Raw genomic sequence first — 25,387 nt, 5'->3', positions numbered from 1 at the left:
AACTCATTAGTGAGCTTACAAACTCCTCTCTCTTGCTTTTAGTGGTGCTTGCCTTTAAAGACATTCGGGCCTGATGAAGCACAACAGTAGTATGTAAATAAAGAGAACTGGGAAAGGTAAATAGGAAGAGAAGAGATGAAAAGGTGCTTTATGCTGCTGTGTGCAATTGAAGTTGAAATACAAGGGCTTCAGCAGCAGGAGCAAAGCATAACACATTGGGATTTTCTTTTTTCTTTTAACTCTGCAGTCCTTTTCTTTGTCTTCCCCCCAGCTCAACAGCTGCCTTCATCAGTGTTCAGAGATAGCTGTGCCTCTTTCAGGTTTCAGTTCTTAAGAAAAGGTCAACAAGAGGCAGGAATAAACATTAAACAACTCCTTATTTAGTTTTTCTGATCAAATATAAAGCTAAGAATCTTGTGGTAACCACAAATTTCTGGAGACTGCAAGCTCTGGCCAGGGGGGCAAGGGGTCTTAGAAACAGAGTTAGGCAAAGAAGCTGATAAAGGAACAAAAGTAGCTACATTAAAGAGATCAAATTAAAAGATATTAAGTGTACAGGTCGTACGACAAATATTTTTAAAAACTTATAGTTTAGTATATTAATTCCCAATTATCTGTTTAGCATTTTTTCTATTCCTTTTCCAACAAAATAGTCCCAAATATGAAGGCGAAGGCAATGGAAGATGATAGGGGCTTTTTTGCTAAAGAACAAAACCTTCTCTTTACAATAGTAATAGAATTGACTTTGTTTCCCTGCTACCAACCACTGGGCACAACACTGTGGGACAATTAGGATATCTGTAATATCATGTCAACCTGACTTCATACACAGGCCTAAATCCCTTTATCATCCACCCAGCTACACATGTCCTGGCTCAAGACTGGCACAAGCCTGCTGGTTCTTTGGGATGAGAAACTTCAGCAAAAGGAGAGAATCACAACGTCACAATGAAAAGGATGTGTAGAATGGCACCACCATCTCAGACCTCTGTGATCCAGGGATTTGGGCACCACCTGAAGCAGGGCCTGCTCACCAAAAGTTGTACAGATGCATTTAAGGAGTCTCCAGCCAGATCTGGCTGGGAGCGACCTGCCTCTGCTTGTCAGATCTTTTTTCATGACCACCACTTGCTCCCTTCCAGACCTTATTCCCACCACTTCTGCCCAGCCCCTGAATGGAGACAGCTCCCAGGCATCCTCTCTGCCTTGCTGCTGCCTCTTACTCATGCCACAAAGTACAGTGTGGGTATTACCTTCAGACTCTCACACCAGCAGCACAGCAGGGAGGGTCACAGTGATACCCTGTGTCGTTACCCCTTCTCAGCTGGGGCAGGGACACAGCAGCAGAGAACAGCACCTCCTTCTCCCAAGGTCAGAGGACTCATGGGTTTACCTTCACACCTCTTCTCAAGGTAGGTGAACAGGGAGATATGATCGAAAAATTTATTAGAACTATTTTAAAGTGTGTTCTATTTCTTGAATATTCAGGTGCTTTTGAAGGAGAGTCTTGTTCATTGTTGAATATCTCTGTCTGTCCTCCCAAGTCTTGGCAAGATATTTACATTTTCCTTACTACTTCTTTATGTGGAAGCTAATAATGGCTTTTGGCATCTGTTCTTTTCCCTGATTAGAAATACTAAGGCAAATAATTGCACAATTAATATGCTTCCTTGGTAAGTAATATTTTTCGTCACTCTTTTAAGTCCTACAGTCCTCTTCAGGCTGCTTTCTTCCCTTAATGTTTTTGAATCCATTCCCATTTTTACAGAAAGCTCATGTATATCTTTCTTTTCATCCCTGTGGTCTGCTCTTTCCTTTGTTTTGCAGTCTCAACTTTGCTCTGTAATTCTGTTTTTCCTCCATACTTGAATAATTTCCTGCATGAATCATACAGATTATGAACTAGGCTGAATGTTACAAAATGTAGGAATGTAAGATTCCTCCAGTAAATGCTACAGTTCTGTAGTTTTAAACTAGTATGCCTGAATTACAACAATACTGAGAGCCTATATAAAGAGGCCTATAAGAGAGCCTATATCGAGAGCCTATATAAAAGCTATGATACACAAAATTTGCATTGGCGTCTTCAAATTTCAAGGAAAGTCTGCAATATCTGAATGACTCAGAACAAGTTAAGCCTCAGTTTTTCTGACTATTAAGGTCCAGGGATGTATATTCTGTGAATTAGTTTGTTAACAGTATATTGAAAAGCATACCATGCTTCTTGCTGCAACTGCACTGCTCTTCAAGGAGATGAGCACTGATTTATGCTGCTGTGTAAAGAAAAGTAACCATTCTTACCCTCACACTTATTTTTTCCATTCTCAGGTTTCTCATTTTAATGTTTCCCATCCCACCAGAACAGATGGGAGATCTATTTCCTTGTATTTGAACCTGGCAGAGAATATACAGCTCTAAGCTTGCATTTTTAAGATCTTTCATGTTAAAAAAGATGTTTGCTGTCACACATTTATCATCTTTTATCAAATCCAAATCAATAATGTAAGTATAAAACCACAATATAATTAAATAATTCTGGAAGAACATTCAGAATATCTGTGGTCACCGACTTCTCTCTTCTTCCCTCCTTCCAGTTCTGCACGATAGCTTCTCCCATGCTTCCTGCTCATGACCTCAGTTTATTTCATCCATGTTGGAGAAAATCTACTGATTTTTTGATGGGTTGCTCCTCATTTATTTGAGTGAAAGTCTAACTTCCAGCTACTCCTCTACTTTTGGTTCGTGATGTCTTGTATTTGGTCTCCATCTCAACTAGGTAAAATGTTTCCCGTTTTCCAATATGCTCATCCTCTACTCTTACCAAATGTTTGGACAAGTTCTTTCATGCTTCATGACATCTGAAATTTGTTAGCTGTCCTTAATAGGACTGGAAGCTTTGCTACAGTAAGTCCTGTCTTCAGCCTTTGTCAGCCTGAAGTCTTTCACATAAATGCAGAAAATGCCTTCAGTGTTTCAAACATAAAGAAAATAAATAACCTAGAGGAGGCTTTCTAACGTACTCAATGCTGCATGGAGTAGTGACAGTCAAGAAGTCTTTTATTAACTGAGAATAGACCCTGAATATGGAAGAAACCCATTACTGATAATGGCACAAACCTTTTAAAACAATCATCTCAACTATTGTAGAAGAACAGCAGATAACCAGTTTGACTCTTTACATTATGTTAGTTTATGACCCTCATCCTTGAGAGCTCTAGTATTTCCTAAGACTTCCCCGACAGTAACTACGCTGAGCATTGCCACAGCAACAAGTCAAGGGTCAAAGACAGCAGGAGAACAGGTGTTCAAAGGTACATTTAGTGACACAGTGAACTGCCGTAATAAAGAAAACCAAGGCACTGATCAGAAGAGTACAAGGGCTCCCAAGGTGTCCATTTGAACACAAGAAAAATCTGTGAAATTCCATTGAGCAATGTCTGTTAAAATAAGCAAGAAAATAGGTAGCATTATATTAGACTATGGAATCTCAAATATCTTTCTAACTTTTAAAAAATAGTTCAAGATTATGGTGGTAGGATTTCACACCTTCTGAAAGGAGGCAGGAGGTTTCTCTTTATTCTTGCTTGTACCTTTGGTACCATCTGTAGCAGCTAAAGTTTAAAAGGGTACACAAAAACAACTTTGCATAGCGGATCTGTCATGATTACATACTGGACCAAACAGAGAAGCAGTGCAGATACAAGCAAGCAGATATCAGTGTTTCAAAGATAAAAAGAAATCTGCAAGACTACATACAGAGAAGCACCTATGGGCATAAAGACCATCTGTAATACAGTGCCAGCAAATAAACCATTTGAACAAGAACATCAGCAGCACGAAGTGAGGCAATGAATCTAACAAATGCCCAGAGTGGGTGCATATTCATTCCCAGCTGGGGAGGTAGGAACACTCCAGGTTATAGTACCAGCTGAAAAACACACAGATGCAGTCTCTATGGATTAGAGGATTAAGCAGAGGAATGTATCTGTGCCTCACAGAAGGATTTACTGACCTTTCTCTTTGTCTTAATAGCACTGGCAGGAAAAACCAGGGATGGCATAGCTGGCTACTGCCCCTTTCTCACCACAGAGCTCCCAGCACTGGGAGCAGGAAGGGTCCAGGGCACAGGGAATGCGTGTCAAGAAGGGGCTGTAATTCAGACTTCCTCTTGAAAGAAGAGGCATAGTTGTGGGAACCTGCTATGCCACTCAGTGTTGCCAGCACTGAAAATACACCTTAGAGTCCTTTACTTTTGAGTGTTTGCACCATGAAAGTCTAGCTTTCGGAGGATAGGTGCTCAGCGGTTTTGAAAGTCAGGCCCTTTAGTTGCATTAAAATGAACACCAGCATTTTGAGGCATTTAAAGCACCAAGTCACTTCTGAAAAAGGTTATTAAGCCTTTGTCTCCATATATACGCACTTAGCAGCCTTGGACGTTGGCCACAAAAATGATTACAAAAGCCTTAAGCACTTTTAAAGCCCTGACTATCAGTGACTGGAAAGTTTATAACCTCTCTTGAGCCTTGTTGGTGGAAACATAATGAAATACTGCCCTGGTGCACAGCTGACATTTTCAGACGTGTGGATCTTGAGTTTCCCTACATCCTTGATTTTTACAAACAGGAAAACTTGCTGCAAATCTTTAGAAAATTTTCCTTTAACCCTTTTATAGACTGCAAATTTAGTTACTCATGTTGGATTTTCTTCACCGCTTCTGAGGTAGGGGTATCAGCCCAGAGCTTTACCATGGGCTTTTTGCCTGCAGTCTGACTTGCAACAGAAAGTTGCCCTTACTGCTTTATGCCATTCATCACTCAGTGTATTTTGTGAATTAAAGTCACAGTACTAACAATTAAGCGGGAAAAAAAAAAAAAGGCATAATAGTAATACTATGCTACAACAAAGAGGAAGAACTGGGTTCAGGCATGTGAACATGTCCTATAATTGCATTTAAAAAAATGGGAGTGGGGAGGGAAAAAGATAGCAAAGGAATATACTGCATCAGATTGAACAGTTCAGTACTTTGTAGAGTGATGTGGGTTAACTTAGTTCTTCTGCATCACTAGAGAGTAAATAACAGTGATGCAGGTTCTGAGCAAAATACTCCAGTAAGTAATTACTATTTCCTAGAAATGGATTGAGCCCGGCACCCCTGGAGCTGTTGCATGAGCAATATCTGAAATAACAGTAACAGCAGGGCATGGTAAAATCCAATTGTTTACTCAATTCCATTCTGCTTTGTTCTGCTGTGAGCTCTGTTGAAAGCTGCCTGTAATGAAACACAAGAGACCTACATAAACTCGGATTTAACTCATGTGAAGGAGTTAAGGAGAATGCTCACTTCAATTTAGCAAAGGAGAGACATTCACTCATTCATCCTTATCTCACTGGATTAACAGCTGTAATACTCCCAAATAATAGACATGCAGTGTGCTCATGCAATTAAAATAATGTTATAAAGATGGCTGGAGAGTTTAGTGACTAAGCAATGTTATTTTAATTATGTATTCCATTACTGTCCGTTGTTAAACAGGAAGTATCATGAAGTCATTGAACAGGAACAGAACATTTCAGGTGCAAGGCAATACTTTTTAGAAGTGACAGAATGGAACTGCAAGGACATAGAAATACTGTGAATAGTTTCTCTGAGATACTGACATAATCAAGGGACTAATATTCCCTGAAATTATGTGAAGTGCAGGCAGATACCTATGAAGTTGCAGAGAGAGGACTGTGTCATTCACAGATCTGAGATTTTCGAAAACGTGTGTTTAGCAGTCGCTTTTACATGCCCAGAGGGTGTGTAGGAAAGGAGTATGTATATTGGAGACTGAAGAGGTGACCTGGAAGAATTATACCTGGCTGTGTGCTATACAGACCCTGGGATGGGAACACCACTATCAGCAGCAGATCTTTTTTTTTAAGTGGCTTAGCTTTTTCATTCAGTCATTACCATTACCTTTCAAAGGATGGTAGAGAAGTTTGAGTGATGGTTCTACACCTTCCCTTCCTCTCTTTGCAATCAAACCATTTGAGGTCCTGGTGGATGGTGTAATTGCAACTTGGAATAGGTCATTTTAGTCTTATTTCAGGTCACAAAGGCAGCACGCTGCTAGGAAGGTGAACTGTTTTTTTGAGTAGTGTTAGTAAATTCATCAGACTTCAAAAGGCCAGCAAAAGCTATCATGGCCAAGTCTCAGTAGACAGTTGAGAAGTTTGTAGGTCTAAGTGTCAACAATAGGAGGCAGTAAAATAAGGTAAAAAACTAAACAGCAACTCTGGAAAAAGGAAATAAGGTACCAAGTAAGAAAATGCCTCAAGGACATAAAGATGTAAAGGAATCTATAAGAAAATATTCAAATTAGATATTATCCTGTTTGGAAGTAGTGCAGCATGTAGAGCAAAGAAAATTTAATCTGTTTTAGGAACAGATGTGCAAACCTGTGCTTGAAAATAGCCATTTCAAGAGGCAAACTATTCACCTCTCTATGAGAATAAGCCATAGAATGGAATAGAGTCTCCCAAATTTGCAGCCCACTAACCTCTTCTGAATGCTTTCCTTCAAACAGGATAGTTTGCTTCTCCAAAGAGCGACATATTCTGCTGCTGTAAAGTCATTCCACTGGAATTGTTTATGGGAGGGAAATGTAGAAGTACTGAAGAGATTGGAAGCATAAATGAAAATACTCTCTCCTAAAAATTCTATGTGTCTTGGAAAACTCTATCCCTTACATTTTAGAAAAAAAGACAATATTGGATTTATGGCAAATCCAATCCATCTGTCACTCCAAATTTGACAGTTGGTCTTGCTTTCGTATTGTTTTTCCAGCTGAAAATATTCTGGGGAAAAGAAAGTTCTGAAAAAATAAATAGCAAAAATTATGTCAAGAAAATGTGAATATTCATACAGAGTTCAGAGCAGTCTCATCTATATGAAACTCAGACCTGAGAGCTCCTATACCCCTGTGAAAGGTTGGATGACAGATGAAATGTCTCAGAGGCACAAACAGGACTTGCTGGTCCAGCTCCCATTGCAAGTCAGTGGGGCAGGCTCCTCACCTTCCTACACGCCTTTAAATTTCTCCCAACAGGCAACATAGCAGAAATGTTAAAGTTCTGGTGGCCTTTTCTGCATTGTCATTCATACTTATTTTATTATGGTGAAGGCAGCAATAACAAGTTAGGGGGAAAAGAGGGTTGCTCAGCAGTGCAGTGTAAGATCTTTATCAGTGTCTCTTCATTTAAATAACTTTGTTTTCATTTTTGAGGAAGAGACACTCAGTCTGGAATAAAAGTTCCTTTCATGTCTATTGCTCTGATCTAGTGATTTGCACTCAGTAGGTGTTCCTGTGTCAGGCAAGTTTCAGCAATAGTGCCTAAGTGATTTGTCTTTGCAATCAGATTTGTCTGGTTTCCACCAGACTGCCCAGAACATCTGTTATCCTGTATCTGGTGTTCGCCAGCACAGAAGTGCCTGTATTTTTATGGAGGCAAAGATAATGTACAAATAGTGTTATTTTGTGGTTCCAAGCCACAGATTTCTAATAAAAGCACTTAGTGCAAAGCCCACTGACACCAAGAGTGTATTTCCAGGCCTCAGAGGTCTATGAGGCAGCTCAAAATTTGGATCCAAGATTCTTCACAGTGCTGAGTGTTATTTATCTTCCCATTGCATATAAGAAGGCCACTTGTAAAATCCAGTTCCAGCTTGGATCTTACTTTCCACACAGTTTTGAGAACTTTATTTTCATAGTTTTGGAGAGATCTACATGTGGGTCTTAAACATTGCTAAAAAGGAGGGTACTGACTCTCAAAATCACACAGACTCTTTTCAAACCTGAAACTGCCTGAACAAGCATGAACAGATGTTATATTTCCAAGAGGAAAAAGTCTCTTGGATATTTCATGATAGAATTACATGATGTTTACTTACGTTAATGCCTCCTTATTTCAAGGAGATTAGTTTGTAATTTTAAAAAATGTTTATATTTTATTAGCTCTGTTTGAAAATGAGCATCATGTCTGGCAGGTGACTCCCACACTAATGCCTACAATAGAAGACATTTGTAAAACAAACATTTAAGGTCTTGGGCGCTTCCAAAGATTAAAGTAATCTAATTATTTTCATTTATGTTTTCCTGGAGTTTGAGATAACTTCAGATTTTGACTGTAGTCTAGCAAAGCCATGAAACATTAAGAACTCAGTCATCCTAGCAAATCATATGCAATAAGAACTTCAATCTAAATTTTTAAAAAATTTCTTTCTTCTCTGTGTGTACTCCTGTTGTTCACAGAAATTTTCCAGAGTTTATTCTGCAAATCTGTAGAGGATTTTTCCCATAGAAATGACCACAGACTTCAGGTCTGCAAAATTCACAGGTTTAGGAGGAACTGTCGGATGTTCAGGCTTTCTTTAAGGAAAATCCTTACCTTCTTCCTGCTACAGACACTTCCATTTTTCTGGCACAAAGGTGTGCTGGCAAAGACTTTTCTTCCCGCTTAGAAGAGTGCATCCCTCAAAGAGAATTTCAATGGCAGGTGGAGCAAAATCCTGTAGTGGCTCCAGAGTTCCTCATATCTGAGGAATATCCAAAGTATAGATAAAGAGTAATCCTGGTTCCACAGATTGCCGGTAGAGATTCCCCATCTATGCAAAATCACCCAGAAAGAGAAGGAAAACCCCAGCAGCAGTACTCTTAAATGAATTACACACTGAGTTGCTCTAAATAGGTACACAAATAGATAGTAAAAGCAAGCCAAGAGCATCACAAAATAAAATAAAATCTGCCACAGCATTTGCATAAAGCTGGTACGAAAACAAGTTTTTTCTTCCATTTACAATAAAACATTTGTAAGCTAAACTTGGGACTCAAATAAGATATATGGACCTCAAATGTATGTGAAGTTCCTGCTTGAAGGGAATGTGCAAGATTCAGTTATATTCCTTGATAATAAAATGCTGGCTATTTGGTAGCATCACCAAGTAGCAATGTTAGCAGGTGGTTCTGGAGCTCAGGACAAGTGATGAAAAGCTCCTTTCAGCTCTTATTCTTTCATTTCTGAAGCATATGACCTGCCCTGACCAAAATCTTATTACTTCAAAGAAGTCATTTGGACTTACAGTTTTTCTTTACTGAACCTCACATTTTCAGATGCATGCACACCTCAGATTTTGGCTGCGTAACTTCTAAGACAGAGGACTGGAGAGCCAGAAATGCTGAAGACTTCCAGCCTGTTGTGATTTTGCCTCAGCTGGCAACTAAGCCCCACACAGCCAGTTGCTCACTCCCTCCACAGTGGGGTGGGGGAGAGAATCAGAAGAGTAAAAATGAGAGAACTCATAGGTTGAGATAAAGACAGTTTAATAAGTAAAGCAAAAGCTGTGCACACAAGCAAAGCAAAACAAGGAATTCATTCACCACCTCCCACTGGGACGCAGGTGTTCAGCCATCTCCAGGAAAGCAGGGCTCCATCACGCATAACATCGCCCCTCTTTCTTCTTCTTCTTCCTCCAGCTTTATATGCTGAGCATGACATCATATGGTATGGAATATCCCTTTGGTCAGTTGGGGTCAGCTGTCCTGGCTGTGTTCCCTCCCAACTCCTTGTGCACCCCCAGCCTCCTCTCTGGTGGGGTGGTGTGAGAAGCAGAAAAGGCCTTGGCTCTGTGTAAGCACTGCTCAGCAGTAATGAGAACATCCCTGTGTTATCATCAACACTGTTTTCAGCACAAATCCAAAACATAGCCCCCAACTAGCTACCATGAAGAAAATTAACTCTATCCATCCCAGCCAAAACCAGTCCAGTGCCACAAAGGCAGATCCTGAAATATGTGGTATGACCATCTGATAGTCAAACCCAAGGTTCCCCAAGTCAGCTGTTGTCAGGCCACATAGTAGGCGCAGTTTGTAAAAATGACCTCTCATCATAAAGTGCCAAGGCCATTGCTCACTTTTCCACAGGTCTGACATAATTGAAATAGAAAAGATGTAAAACAAATCTCTATAACAAGGTTGATGTACTACCTTATTAATCCTACCACAGGAAATCATTTCGTTGATGTGCATTTTGTTTAGAATGCTGTTGACCAGTATCACTTGTAACAGTCATGTGTCCGTGCAGCTGAGAAAGGTGTTCCTGTTCCCAGAAAGGATACAGAGTATTGGATTAGTCACAAAAGACTTAGAAGATATAATATTAAACATGACTTATATTTTTAATAACGAATCATTGCTTCTTCCCATTTACAATTTTTAAAAAGGCGTTGAAGGCACACGTTCTGATTTTACATATTTCCCTGCATCTCACAAATGCCAGTAACTCTACCCCTTTTCTTAAAGTAACTCCAGATCATCATATATATACAAAAATAGAATCTGATACACATCTTTCTTTAATTTAATTTTCCTAGGAAATTTATCAAAGTCATGGTCAGATGTTTGCTATGTGATATTCCTGCTAAGCACTAACATCTGATGCAGTGTGATGCTAATGAACACTCTGAAAACATGAATTACAACAAAGTACACACTGTTACTGCAATGAATTAAACTGATCGTAGAAAGCCCTGCTATCAGATCTCCCTTTTAATAGTTGAACTTCACACTAATACTGCAGTAGGTATTACTGCTGCTAATTCAGAAGCTTTATTCTGCTTCCTCCTGTATATTTCTACTCAGCTAAACAGTTATCCAAGTGAAAAATCTCTCATTCTCATTCTTATAACATTGAAAAAAAAACGTGTTTCTGAAGTTCTTTTACCTTCCTTGAAACTGATATTGACACATTTTGGAGGTTAGTGCAGTGAAACCTTGCTAGCTTTTGACACTTTGGTTTACTGGTCTTCATTCAGATGAGTCAAAAATAGTATATGTATTGGAATCATCTTCTGCAAGTGCATACTTTTCACATAAGAACTTGAAGGTTTTTCACAGAAAAAAAAAAAGTTTGACAAAAGAGGTAGCAAAAGAAACAATGATTTTCAGGTAAGACTTAAGCACAGTAAATGTTTTCACAGTCATGCTGCTTTAAGAAGAGCAGAAGGAAAAGATTAAGGGGCTGAGCAATTGGTTTGGATTAGGGACGCACAGAATATTGAAGTTCCAAAGACACAGTTAAGTGTGCCTTTTCCTCTCTCGAGTTTTAGGAATCAAAACGTTAAGAGAGTTTGCTGGAACCCTCTGAGCTGAGAGAAGGTCCTCTGCAGGTGACAAACTCCTCTCCAAATGACACTCTGCCCTTAGGACTGCAGGCTGACTGATGGTGTTGACTTTCATCTTGGCTGTAATCCAGTGTTAACCCTTGGATTTCAGTTCTGAATGACTTTTCGCTCACAGTACTGTACCCACGAGAAGTCTTGATCATGACACTGAAAACATTGCTTGCTCTGTATTTTTCCAGTGCTTTGTCTTTGCTTCATTTACAGGGAATGACATGGAGAAAAATTGTGGGAAAACACATTTCTGTTTCCTGCCAGACAGCAGAAGTGATTCCACATGAGCAATGTGCAGTTCGAGTGATGGAGATGGGGATTTGCCAATGGAAGGGGGAGAAAGCTGAGAGGCACTGATTTTGTGTAATAGATTCACATGGGGCAAGCACTGAGAGTTGAAAGATTTTGACACTAGCAGATCAACCATTTACCACAGTATTATTGCTCCTTAGAGGACATGACAGTTTTGAAAAGATATCCAGTATATCTGCTCATTAACATAAAAGGTGGACAGATCTATAACACAGAAAGATCAAAACTTTTGTGGTTTATGTTGATAGCATCCTGAGTAGATTTATTTATTTTTTTTAGAGTTGGAAAAAAATAGGCCTCCTTCTTCTGTCCACTGATTAGATTGAGGGAGAAATTATAACATCACAATTACAATGCATAATATTGGATTGTCTCTTTTTAAAGGGAAAGGTAAAATTAGAATGTTGATGTCTACGATGCTCTAGATGCACTGTGGAGCCAATTTGTGTTCAACTTCCTGGACAGGCATGACAAACGTGATGATACATCCAAAATTCACCTGAATTGATTCACATAGGCTGACAATTTGTGCAATGCACATACAACACATCTGCTACTCCCAGAGCTGTTGGACTCGCTACACGTGTCCACTCAGTCATTTAGATTTTCCAGACAAAAATATGTGATCTTGTACATAAGTGATTAGTTAATTAGTACTCTACAGGGAAGTAACTGTGCATTCACTAAAGAAGCCGTGGATCTACACGTGAAAGCTGTAGTGGAAAATTTGGAGAATGGAGTTCCTGCCTCCCACAGTCCTTAATTCCATAAGACAAGGTAAATCCCACAATACCTGTTTGTTTCATTGTGTTCATTTTCTTAGTAAGAGCTGGTTAAGAAGGAAAGGAAATTTGTGTACTCCAAAACAAAGGAGATTAATTTCATTAGTGATTCAGAGAATGACTAATGAGAGTAAAACTCTGATGTCAATAGAATATTGCAGTACATACAAAACCACATATATTAAATATATACATGTGGTGTTACAAAGACTCTTCTCTGATAAAGTTGCATTTTCCCAATTAAGAACAAAATTTAATTTCATGCGCAAAGTCTGTGTGCGCCTCTTTTTCCTCTTCTGCCTTTGACATCATCCTGCAGCTCTAGTTATTACTGTGTAATTGTCTTGAAATGTAGTTATTGTTAGGAATTGTTGCAGATGTTCCCCGTGTAATTCAAACTAAATGAATATAGAATTAAATTACCAGTGCAAAGCTTTACCACTGCAAGTTGCAGTAAAAATGGTAAATTATTCTCTCTCTTTAGAGGAAACTATCCAAAAATGTAATGGGAAGTTAAGTAAGCAGTATTTCTTGCTTGGGAATCTAGAAAGATTCAAAACAGGATGTCAGAGTTAGTGCTGAATAGCCTGATATATTGTCCCCATTCAAGAGATGTAACAGTGAAGTACCATTGCTCTGTGACTCTGATTAGGGAGAAGTCAATAAAAATGCACCAGCAGCTGCCTCAAAATTTATTGGAATCTAGGATGCTACCATGGACTGTAGGAGTTTGTGGCTATTTTATATTCCATGGCTTCCAGGACTTTCAATTCTCTTTGGGCAATCTTAAAATGTACTAAAGACCCCAATGACTGTAAGTACTTCCCCAGACATATCAAATACATCACTTTGAAGAGAGGGTCTGGATCCCCCAGACCTGTAAATCAGACCAGCCACACTGTCTACAATTGAAGAGATGTGTGTTAATATGCAAGTTATGTACAATGATACGGCAAACATCAGCATTTCAAGCTACAGCTTCAGAGCTGGTGGTCCCTCCACCAATCATGAGAGAAACTCGCATTCCAAAACTATTCAAAGGCCAACACAGAAATGAAAAGAGCAATTTATAACCTTAAAGGAGATATACACCCAAAACTGGGGTTTCAGTAGAAAAGGTGCCTCTGCCAACAACTTTCAGACAAATGTCTGTGGAGAATAGTGCTCAGAGTGAATCATTCATGAAAAAATTGAGTTTTGGGCAGCTGCATGGAATGAGCAGCCCATGAATGCCTCTGCTTTACCTTATTAGCATTACTTTATTTCTCTTTACAAAACAGACAGAGGTGACTAGGGGCCATTCATTCTTAATTTTCTGAAAACGAAGTGTCATTAATATTTTTGACAACTGTGGACCCTGAGTGGGGCCAAATAGCTTGTGTGTGGGAAGTTCAATGAATGTACCAGATGAAAAATGTGAAGTTGCATGTATCTGAATGAACTTCGGGTTGATTCAAACAACCTGGGTTTTTTCTCGTTTGTTTCCCATGACTATTCTGTATTTGGAACATTTTAAACCATATTAAGGCTGATACTTTCAAATAGGTCTAGATTTCATGAACACAGCTAATGTAACCAGTAAAATGTGGATTTTTTTCTAACCTACTGCGTTTATTCCTGTAGAAGTCAGCAATAGCTGTAATAGCTCTCCAGGCTTCCACTGAAGTCAATGACAAAAATCCTATCAGCTTTGAAGGGTGGAGATGTTTCTTCTTAATAGAATTGAATGTTACTGGGGTTTTGTTTTGTATTGTTTTGGTTTTAATATGCATAATTTATGACAAATTTGAATCGAAATCTGGGTTCTACATTAGCCTCTAACTGTTTTTAACAAAATCATTGAGAGTTTGATATCTGAACTTGGATTTATGCCCAAAGCAGAAACTAACCTTCTTCTGTTTTCAAATCAATCCAAGGAGATACACTACAAGTTCATTCCTTGAACTTGCACAGGCTGATTACTTGCATAAAAGAGAAGCGAAGTAGCCACAGAGTTTGGCTTAAGTTAGGTTGTTAATTCCACTTTTAATCCATTGGCTCAGTCAGACTATAGGGACAGAAAGCATATATTGAGAGCATGAGGTTGGATGATCTCCTTTGCCTCTCAAGCTCTTTCCCTTAAGCCGCACAAGATGTGCAGCACAATAACTTCTAAAGCTGCCCTATAGCACCTAACCTGTTCTTTAAGATCTCAGCCTTGTACTTCCTTGCTTTTTAAACAAACCAGAAAAAATGGCTTCTGGAAGCATTAACATGTCATTGCTCAAAACTTTAAGGGAGATATTAAAGCTAACTGCTGATATTCTCTGAAATCAATTTATTTAACTAAATAAATAGGTTTATAAATGAAAACCTAATAAGTAATACATAGGTTAATAGTTTGCAATAGGGAAACATAACTTTCTTTTTGCTAAATTTTACTGATGTCATTTTAATTGATTAAGTTGTTATTGTTATTGAAAAATATGTTTAAAGTAGTATATGTGGAAGATCAAATGTTATTCTAGGCCGTGATCCCATGAAACAATCTGCAGAGATGCACTAAGCTTCCCATCTAGCAAAGTTTGAGTGGGTAAGTAAGAGCAGCGTGGACTTCTGTCTAAGTGCAGTGTGGCCACTTTCTTAGATAGTTTCAGCCTACAATGTGTTGTTGAAGCAAATCACCTCATACCTATTCAGCGTAGATTATTAAACTGTTTATAAATTTGTTTTGGTATTTGTATTTTCCATCTCATACCCTTTTTTATGTTTCCAGGTTGCAACAGTAGGCACAGCTTCCTTGTTTTCATAGGTGGTTTGACAAACTTGCAAAAGTGTTTGTGTTTCCCTGAACAAAACTTTTGATGAATGTCTGCGGTTTTGTATCATTTATCTGCAAGTTTGTTTATTTTCTGTTGTCCTTTAATTTTTCCATTTCTTTTTATAAGCATCATCCTCTTTGCTATTAAGATCTTCAAGATGAATGCTCCTCTTTGACTTTTTTCCTTCTTCTCTACCGCTTCCAAGATGCATCCAAATCTTATCACTTCTTTCTGTGAAACATTAGTCTTCAATCTCTTGTGTAGGTAATGGTCTAAATAATCAGTGCAAGCTTACAGCTGCCTCTGCCTTGATTACTCTAACCTTCAAATATCCTGTCTCTGATTTTATTTTTTTTTAAATACTGCCAAAGTGATCTTTCCTATGCATAAATCTGATCTTATCTTTTAAACACACATACTGAAGTTTCAGACATTGCTTTCTTTCTCATCATTCTTCCCTGCTCTATACCACTTTTCCTGATGACTCCAGCAATTAAAAACATCGCTTTTAGGAAGTCTTCTAGAAATTATTTGGGATGAGGGAAAGTAATGATGAGTAAGACTAATGATGAGTAATGATAAGTAAGGGTATTAAATGCATAATACACAGAGCACTTTCGATACTAGTGTTTGCATTAAGGCATGCGATTGGGTATCTAGCTGAATCAGAGCCCAAATAAATGTAATTTTAACTTATCTTTTTCTAATACATGAGATTAGCATTTCTAGACTGCCAAGAGCATTGTTTGTGCTAAACAAATAACACTAAGCCAGACTGCTACAAATTTTTACTGTGATGTTTTGCACTTTGAATATCATCTGTCAAAAGATTGCTCTCAAAGCACTTTACAGACATTAACTAATTAGACCTAATGACACTTCTCTGGAAGTAGTGAAGTGTAATTAATTCCCTTTTGTGAAAAGGGAATTTAAGGCACAGTGAGATCAAATTATTTTTCCAAGGTCAGGAAGGATATTACAGAAGATGTGGGAACACAACCCAAATAGTGCCATCCTCCAAGACTGCTTTAGGCACAGGAACACAGCTATCAGCTGTGGGAGGAGAACAGCTCTTCCTTTCTTTGTTATTACAGAAGTACAGGAAATTAATTGCTGCACAGACATGCTTTCATTAATTCCACACTAATGGCCTGCAAAGGGTGCCTGTAATAGTCCATTAGGAAGGAAGTTATCTGCCTCCTCCAAGTTCTGTGTGTAAACACCAGTGAAGAAACTGTGGATTTCTAAGTTATCTCTCTGCTGAGGACAAAGTATTGCTCATGTTATCCATTTTTATTGATAATGTCATTTACTATTTATTGTAGAGTTATGTTTTTAATCCTGTGCATTTGTATTCCTCAGAGTTAAATCTTACAGTGACAAGAAAAAGGCCACAGAATTTCAAGTTATGTCTATGAGGTTATCTCAATGACTTTTGTAGATATGTAAATTCATGTCTTAGCTTTTGCTATAAACTTTGAGGATTTCTTTTAACTTTTTTTTTTTTTTTTTTTTTTTTATCTTAAGCTTTAAAGTAAGAGTTTTCATGGCCTGCACTGAGCCAGCATTGGTTAACAGGAAGAAGAGACAGGTAGGCCCCATCTACAGATAACACGAAATGCATTATCGGAATAAAAAGGAAGAATATGAACTAAGTTCCCCCCTCTCCTCTGCTTAAATCCCCAAGGGTATCCTCTAACAAGAGTATATTGAAACTAAAATAAGCATATATGGTCAGACTTTCAAAGGTGATTAGGTATCTAACTGTGTGGACGGGTCCTTGGAGGTCTTGAAACAAGTGAGGGCACCTGAGTCCCGCTGGATGGAGAATAAAGACAGGGAATGGGCAGCTCCATGGCGACATGTCCTTTGGTTTCACTTAAACTGCCTTCGCATATCGCTTTTTTAACTGTCTTTGTGCCTTGAGATATTGGCTGGCTCTTTTAACCCACCTTTAGTAAAACTGATATAATGAAGCAAACAAAAAAAAAAGAGAGCGAGCTGCTGAGCAGGAACCCTTCTGTCTGTCTGTCTGTCTCTATAGCTGCTCTCTCAAAGGTTAAGAAAATGGGAAAAATGAGGAAAATCAGTTTTGCTGACGGAAAGTGATTGACTGTAAGTCTTTTTGCATACTTTTTCATGTATTTCCAATGTTAACTGGCTTGCTGAATGGAATTTTTTTGTAGTTCGTGCTAAAAGGTAACCAGTATTATCACTGGAAACTACAGCTGAACTTGCTAAGGGAGGATCTACAGAGATCTTTGTGTTAATACAGACAAAAAAGACAGCCTCTTTTCCATGCTCCTGTACAACCTGATAGGAATTTGCACCTCACGTTGCGCTGATTAATCAGTGATCAAAATGTATAGCAGTGAACACAGAGAGTAACACCCAGGATGTGTCCAAAGCAAGATAAAGAATTAAATCAATACGCTGCAGAAATATTAACTTTTTTTTTTAATAGCCACACATTTTTTGTTGTATTCACTATGATGGATTTAGCAGCTGAACCAAGCAACAAACAGTATATGAACCAAAAGGCAGTTTATAAAAGGTTCCCCATCTGGATAGAAAATTCTTCTTTTTTTCTATAAAATAAGAATTTATTTTATGAGTTTATAAATTGCAGCTCTTAAATTCTTCATTGAGAAATCAACTATAACCTAACTGCAGTTCTTTTAAAGACTACAAAGAAATGTTTCACTTTAAATGGATACCATTGACTTTCCCCCACACTGACTTCTCTTCTGACAATTATTTTCCACTGATGCTCTAACTATTAGCAGTGTGGCAGCGCTTGGAACTTGAGATCAAGGTATATTACATTTGCTGCTGCTGCTGTACAGCTTTGCTGTCCTCAGTTTGAACCTAGGTGAGTGAAAATGGCTGTTTCAGAAAACTAGAGATACAATCTGCAGGATTCCAGATACCCAGCAAGGCTATTACAGCTTAATATTTTAGTATCTAATTCCAAGGGCATCCAGCAACAGACAGGGCTCAGAATGACTCCCAGCTGGCAGTGCTTCTAAAAGAAACCAGATGTTGTCTTAACTTGGTTCCAAGTTTACAGATGTAATTGTGTACTGATGGCCATGTGGCTACTTAAAACAGAGCATTTAAATAATCAGCATTTAGCAGGTACCTTAAGGTTATGATGCTAACTCCTTCCTTTCTTCTTGCACCAGAGCTGTCAAATCCTGATGCAAACAATGACGTGTTTGCCTAACTTTTCACATGGCCCAGGTGTCACAAAACAGCAATAATTTCTTTGTCTAGTTGTGTTATATTTTCAATTTCTCCCAAGATTCCGTATGTCCCATGCTCACTTTAGTTTCTCAAATTGGACCTTGATCCCACAACTGGACTCTCTCCCCCAATAAGCATTAATCTGTGAGAGAGCATCACTGCAGGTCGCTGCTGAGGCTGTAACCTTCAACGGGACAAACCAGTGCTTCACTGGCACATATGCAGCAGCTCCTTCACCAGTCCTGCCTGGCACAAAGCAGGACAGCCTGCCTATTTGGAACCAAGAAAGTAGGGAGAAAGTATTTTGCTGATCATTCAGAAGATCTAGAAGGGACTCTAAGGACCTGAGGAAAAAATTCCCTTCTGCTGTTCCCTTAGGATAGTCATCTGCTATACGCAGACCTTCGTGTACAAGAAAATACCCTTGCACACAGAATAGGAAACCACAGCCTCTGGTCCAGTGGTCATATCTGTCTGCCAGATTTCTGCCCCCAGACATTTCACTGCAAGACTAAAATCCTTCATCCTTGAATTTTATCTTTTTTTTTTATTAGACATGTATTAGTCCACCACATATTCCAGACTTCTTGAACAGTTTATGTAAAATCTATAGAGACCAATGAGTTAAACAGCAGCTCAAAAATGCACAACCTGAAAGCAGAGGCTTAAAATGGAGACAGTTTGTCAGCAGTCTCTTCACTTCCTCTCTCTAATAATATGATTGCATTGTAGTACTCATAGCATAAACTCTTGTAATGACATTACCGAAATTGCTGTAGAGGCATAATATTTCCTAAGGTATACTTATTATAATGCTAACATTTCTGATACCCATAAATTTGTCTGTCAAAATTTTCATGATTAACCTATTTTTCTCCTAGCATATGAGAGAAAACCAGTAATTTGCTGGTTTATGTTTGTGTTTCTATATCTCAGAAACAGATTAAAATTCACTCTAATACTGTAGGATTTCAATTAATGCTTGAGCCCTTAATTTACCTTTCCCATGTGTAAAATAGAAATATTTATCTATGATACATTTAATATCTATCTTTCAAAAATGCTGCTACAAAAATATACAACAAATTGGAAAAAGAAAACATAAGAGCTTCCAAACTGTATTTTGATTAGAGGATTATGCCAAAACACATAATATCATATCACTAACAGAGCTGCACTAAAAAAAAAAAAAAATCAGATTAACTGCAAAACCAGACAAAAAATTACTTCATTGGCGCATATTGCTGTGTCTGAGTTGGATGACATTCAGAAATCATGCTTGCTAAATGATTGAATAATACAAAAACCTTCTCTGTTGGTAAAGAATTATATTTAAATCAATCTTCTAGAAAATCAGAGGCTACACAAAAATGGTGATGAATGAATATTAAAAAAAGAGGTTCAAATTAAGCACTTTAAATAACTGATACTTCTGTGTGTTGGTGGGGTACACCTCATCTGACTTCAGCTTCCTTGAAGTCAGTCTGAATCGTTATCAACTCTGGTACCACCAGACTGCCATTTATCTCCCTCATTTTAGACAAGTACCTTAGGGTGGACTGAGCTGCCTCTGAGACTCATAAAGAGGGAACCTGGCAAACTAGTTTAGAGTGGCTTATACCCATGCTTGAAGCAGATAGAATAAAGGGACGTTAGTTGTGTCTAAAGACCTGTAGATGTAATACTGATGGGAGTTTTGTCAGTAACTTCCGGGGGGACTGACCAGGCTGAGGTACTCAATGACTTCTTTGCCTCAGTCTTCACTGGCAAGTGCTTGAGCCACACTGCCCAGGTCACAGAAGGCAGGGACTGGGAGAATGCAGAACCACCCACTGTAGGAGAAGATCAGGTTCGAGAATATCTAAGGAACCTGAAGGTGCACAAGTCCGTGGGACCTGATGAGTTGCATCCGCGTGTCTTGAGGGAACTGGCGGATGAAGTGGCCAGGCCACTCTCCATCATATTTGAGAAGTCCTGGCAGTCTGGTGATGTTCCCGCCAACTGGAAGAGGGGGAACATAACCCCCATTTTTAAGAAGGGCAAAAAGGAAGACCCGGGGAGCTACATGCTGGTCAGTCTCACCTCCATGCCTGGCAAGGTTATGGAGCAGACCCTCCTGGAGACTATGCTCAGGCACGTGGAAAACAAGGAGGTGACTGGTGACAGCCAACACGGCTTCACTAAGGGCAAATCATGCCTGACAAACTTGGTGGCCTTCTATGATGGGGTTACAGCCTTGGTGGATAAGGGAAGAGCAACTAACATCATCTACCTGGACTTGTGCAAGGCATTTGACATTGTCCCGCATGACATCCTTGTCTCTACATTGGAGAGACATGGATTCGATGGATGGACCACTTGGTGGATAAGGAATTGGCTGGATGGCTGCACTCAAAGAGTTGTGGTCAACGGCTCAATGTCCAAGTGCAGATCAGTGATGAATGGTGTTCCTCAGGGGTCGGTACTGGGACCGGCACTGTTTAACATCTTTGTCGGCGACATGGACAATGGGATTGAGTGCACCCTCAGTGAGTTTGCTGACGACATCAAGCTGTGTGGTGTGGTTGACACGCTGGAGAGAAGGGATGCCATCCAGAGGGACCTTGACAGGCTGGAGAGGTGGGCCCATGCGAACTGCATGAAGGTCAACAAGGGCAAGTGCAAGGTCCTGCACGTGGGTTGGCGCAATCCCAAGCGCGACTATAGGCTGGGTGAGGAATGGATTGAAAGCAGCCCTGAGGAGAAGGACTTGGGGGTATTGATTAATGAGAAGCTCAACATGAGCTGGCAGTGTGCCCTTGCAGCCCAGAAAGCCAACCATGTCCTGGGCTGCATCAAAAGAGGCGTGACCAGCAGGTCGAGGGAGGTGATCCTGCCCCTCTACTCTGCTCTGGTGAGACCCCACCCGGAGTACTGCATCCAGCTCTGGGGGCCCCAGTACAGGAGAGACATGGAGCTGTTGGAGAGCTGTTGGAGAGAGTCCAGAGGAGGGCCACGAAGCTGATCGGTGGGCTGGAGCACCTCTCCTGTGAGGACAGGCTGAGAGAGTTGGGCTTGTTCAGCCTGGAGAAAAGAAGGCTCCAGGGAGACCTTACAGCAGCCTTCCAGTACCTGAAGGGGGCCTACAGGAAAGATGGTGAGGGACTGTTTATGGGGGAGTGTAGTGACAGGACAAGGGGTAATGGGTTTAAGCTGAAGGAGGATTGATTTAGATTAGATGTTAGAAAGAAATTCTCTACTATGAGGGTGGTGAGGCACTGGCACAGGTTGCCCAGAGAAGCTGTGGATGCCCCTTCCCTGGAAGTGTTCAAGGCCAGGTTGGATGGGGCTTTGGGCAACGTGGTCTAGTGGAGGGTGTCCCTGCCCGTGACAGGGGGGTTGGAACTAGATGATCTTTAAGGTCCCTTCCAACCCAAATCATTCTATGATTCTATTCTATGATTCTATGGCCATCAGTGTGGTATGACCAAATCAGTGAACTTGTGGGAAAGGAGACTGACCAAAACTTGAGATATGTTTTTCATTATGTGGCAAAATTCCTCTAGTTCTCAAAGTGACAACTTCTGTCAGGAGTGATTTTTAGCTTTCAAATTATATCTGGCAACATCTTTGCCCAGATTTCAGCTCATTATACAGTGGATGTTTAAAGTTAGTTTTTAATTCCATAATGGACCCACTACAAGTCTTTTTTTGCTATGAAAAGTGCTGAATATAGACCACACGCCACTTTTCCAGAGAGATGAGTATAGGAAAGACTATAGGTGTTACAAAGCATCTTAGTTTTACCCAAAGTAATAACTAGCCAAATTAAATTTATCTGCAATAAGATTTTTTTCAGAAATGTTAATAAATTTAAAGGGAAGAACTTTGTAAGGAAAGCACGCACCCAAATACACTCGTATACATAACATACAGCTGTACATACTCTTTGGAAAGCATGCATTAAGCCACACAAATACACTCAAAACACAGTATACTCTTCTAGATGAGCAACTGGCCAGGCTGGACAAGATGTCCTCAAGTAGTCAAGTTTCACGAAGTAGATTATACGCTTCCACCTTTAACTTAGCATGTGTAGCAAAACCATCTGGAGATACCATGATCTTATCTTTGGTTCAACAGTTGTGTCTTGAAGCTGGTTCTTAGCCTTTGGCCTCTGCCCCTATCAGGTGCCTTATCCATAGTCCAATTGCTTTCTCAATTACCTGCTGCTTCTTTGTTTTCATTTTTATGCCTATACCATAGAATCATAGAATCATAGAATATCCTGAGTTGGAAGGGACCCATAAGGATCATTGAGTCCAACTCCTGGCTCCACACAGGACCAGCTGAATCAGAGCATATGACTGAGAGCGTTATCCAGATGCTTCTTGAACTCAGTCAAGTTCGGTGCTGTGACCACTTCCCTGGGGAGCCTGTTCCAGTGCCTGACCACTCTCTCAGTGAAGAACCTTTTCCTGATATCCAACCTAAACCTCCCCCATCGCAGCTTAATTCCATTCCCGTGGGTTCTATCACTGGTCACCAGAGGGAGAAGATCAGCGCCTGCCCCTTTCGCTACCAGTTTTACCCAGCTCTCAAAGCTACATTTCCTCAAGGACTGCTAACTTGTGACCATATTTCCATTTTCCTGTGCTGTTTTCTGGAGGTTGTGCTCCACAGGAAAGCAGAGGACACCTGGTTCCAGGCTCCAGTTCACACAATCAGCTCTCTCAAGCTCAGCCTGATGGCATGTCTACCTGGTCACGGTCCTGACACCCTGCTAAGGGTGGGGGCTGTGAGCAGCACAGTCTACTGTTACTGGACCATGGGGCAGTAAGAGCACTTCGCTTAGCTCTATAAAGCCTTCTCTCTCCAACACAGCCTACATCAAGAGAAGGGGAATGAAAAAGCATACACCTAAGGAGAGCTCTTTGCCAATGACTCTACTGCTATTTTTTAGTCCTTGTTCTTCTCAGAAAGTTATATTATGCTCATACATGATGGAGAGAAGGTCTTTATTTACATTATCGCCACATCATATCAATGGATGTCTGTCTGTTTTCGTGTCATCTGTAGTTGGTGGTCCCTGAACTTTTTGCTGTCATGATTGGCCTTCACAGAGCCTGTACTGGGCCCTGACGTTCTTTATGAACCATCCACCCTGCTATCCTAGTAAGACATTCCCTCAGACAGGGCTATAGGAAGCCAGTGCTGTTTTGGAAACCTGGAAGTTTGTAAAAGAGCTCAATACTTTAATTACAGCTATCTGTAGCAGTTCCTGAGCCAGGGCTTCATTTTCTCACACAATAAGGGGTGGAGAAAATTTTCAGAGTGGAAGTCATGAACCTTTCCCTTTCACTATCAGGATCTGAGAGATGCTCAGTAGCCTCTGTGACTCACTCTAATATTATAAATCAGTGGGCTGTCACGATATTTTCAGATGCCTGCTGTCAGCAACAGAGGAGAAATCTGTATCCTGCCTGCAAGCCAGGAAAATAATTCAGGAAATGAATGCTGCACTTCTGGAGAGCAGAAAATGTAGAGTCAAAATTTTCATTTCCAGCAAAACTTTAATTAACATTCATACAACAGGAATTAGCACACATATCCAAGCTATTCACACAATTTTTTATCTTTTCAGTGCAGGTGCACCAAAATAAGTCTGGTTCCTCTTTCCAGCTCTAAGGCCGTTACAGAGAACATGCAATTCCCTTAGGTGGCTACTGGGAACCAAGGACACTTGCCTCACGTTAAGGTGCTCATTCAAAAAGGATATAATACCCTATCCTTATACCCTAGGAATAAATGGATGACATCAGAGTTGGGAGCTTCATTTAGGGAAACCTTATAATGACACTGTATGTACCTAAACTTACAAAAAATACATGTGTAGACAGTCATAGACCAGAGAATTCTATGAGCAGCTATTCAGATAATCAGTGGACTACGTCCCAAATTACACATTTAGGAATCCTGGGCAATCCAGAATGCACAAAATGTACTATTTTTTCTTTCTCATTGATAGAAATGCATATCAGAACACAAAAATATCATTTCAGTTCCTTCATTTGCATAATGTGGTCATTTGGAAATAGTTTCTTTCATTCATCTGCAATCTTTGTAGAGGAGGTTAGGAAGCATAATTTGGAATACTAAATCTATCTAGAATTTATAACTGTATCAAAATTAAAATCTCTCACTGTGTATGGAGAAGCTGAGCCTTAAACTCAGAGACATTTTAAACCATAAAGCCCTTATAAGTGTGTACAGGATCTGGCCCAAGCAAAGTCCTTCTGCAAATTTCTAAGCAAAGTCCAAGGAAAAAAAGACCAGCAATTTTCCATATATTCTCTCTGACAAGAACTCTGCTGCAGTTCTAAACTCAGTAACAAGACATACAATATGGAATTTGTATTCCCATCAGAATTAGTAGGATAAAATGTCCCTTGACCCTCAGGTTCCATGCAGTCGTTTCTCTTGTCTGGAGCTTGGGAGAATCAACCCTATGACATCTACTGAAATCAGTGGGAGTTTTAACCCTAACATCACTGTTAAATATCTTGTGTTTACTGCCACTGTGGCATAAGCTAGGTCATGAAGTCTGAAAACCTTTTAAGCCAAGTGTGTGCAAATGTGTTTGTATCCTTAGCATACATAGTTGTAAGCAAACATACATGCCAGCAAATCAAGTGTTTATGTAGAGAGATGAATCATCATATACATGAAGGGCTAATATGTGGGTTCAAACTTTGTATTTAATCTTAAAAAGTCTCCTGTGCAACTATTACCATTAATAGCCATTATTAACATCAGTAGGGGGTCTCTCCAGCTACATGGGACTAAATTTGCTGCTTCTGACAGAGCAGAGAAACATCTATTATAGTCAGTGTTTCTGGGAACTACATTGCCACTTCTGAACAGGATTTTGCTTTGCTTCATATCTTTACCCCCTGCTGCATTCTGTAGTTTGTTTTCTTTACTCTTTCCTTCTTTTTAGTTTAATTAAGTGAATTGAAGTGAACAAACAAAGCCTCAGACACTTGTAAATTCCC

The 25,387-nt window shown here is 39.7% G+C and overlaps 1 long non-coding RNA gene across 1 annotated transcript in view; it reads left to right on the top strand.

The window, feature by feature from the left end:
- Positions 1-1,248: 1,248 nt before the first annotated feature.
- LOC142600715 (uncharacterized) overlaps positions 1,249-25,387 on the top strand; it is a 36,443-nt gene continuing 12,304 nt past the window's right edge. The window contains exon 1 of the long non-coding RNA XR_012834275.1: positions 1,249-1,412. This is a non-coding gene — a long non-coding RNA (uncharacterized LOC142600715). The remainder of the gene's footprint in view (positions 1,413-25,387) is intronic.

This window comes from Balearica regulorum, chromosome 2, assembly GCF_011004875.1.
Source record: "Balearica regulorum gibbericeps isolate bBalReg1 chromosome 2, bBalReg1.pri, whole genome shotgun sequence".
NCBI classification, from domain to species: Eukaryota; Metazoa; Chordata; class Aves; order Gruiformes; family Gruidae; genus Balearica; species Balearica regulorum.
Note: the sequence above shows the minus strand (reverse complement) of the source record. Positions and strands in the feature narration are given on the sequence as shown.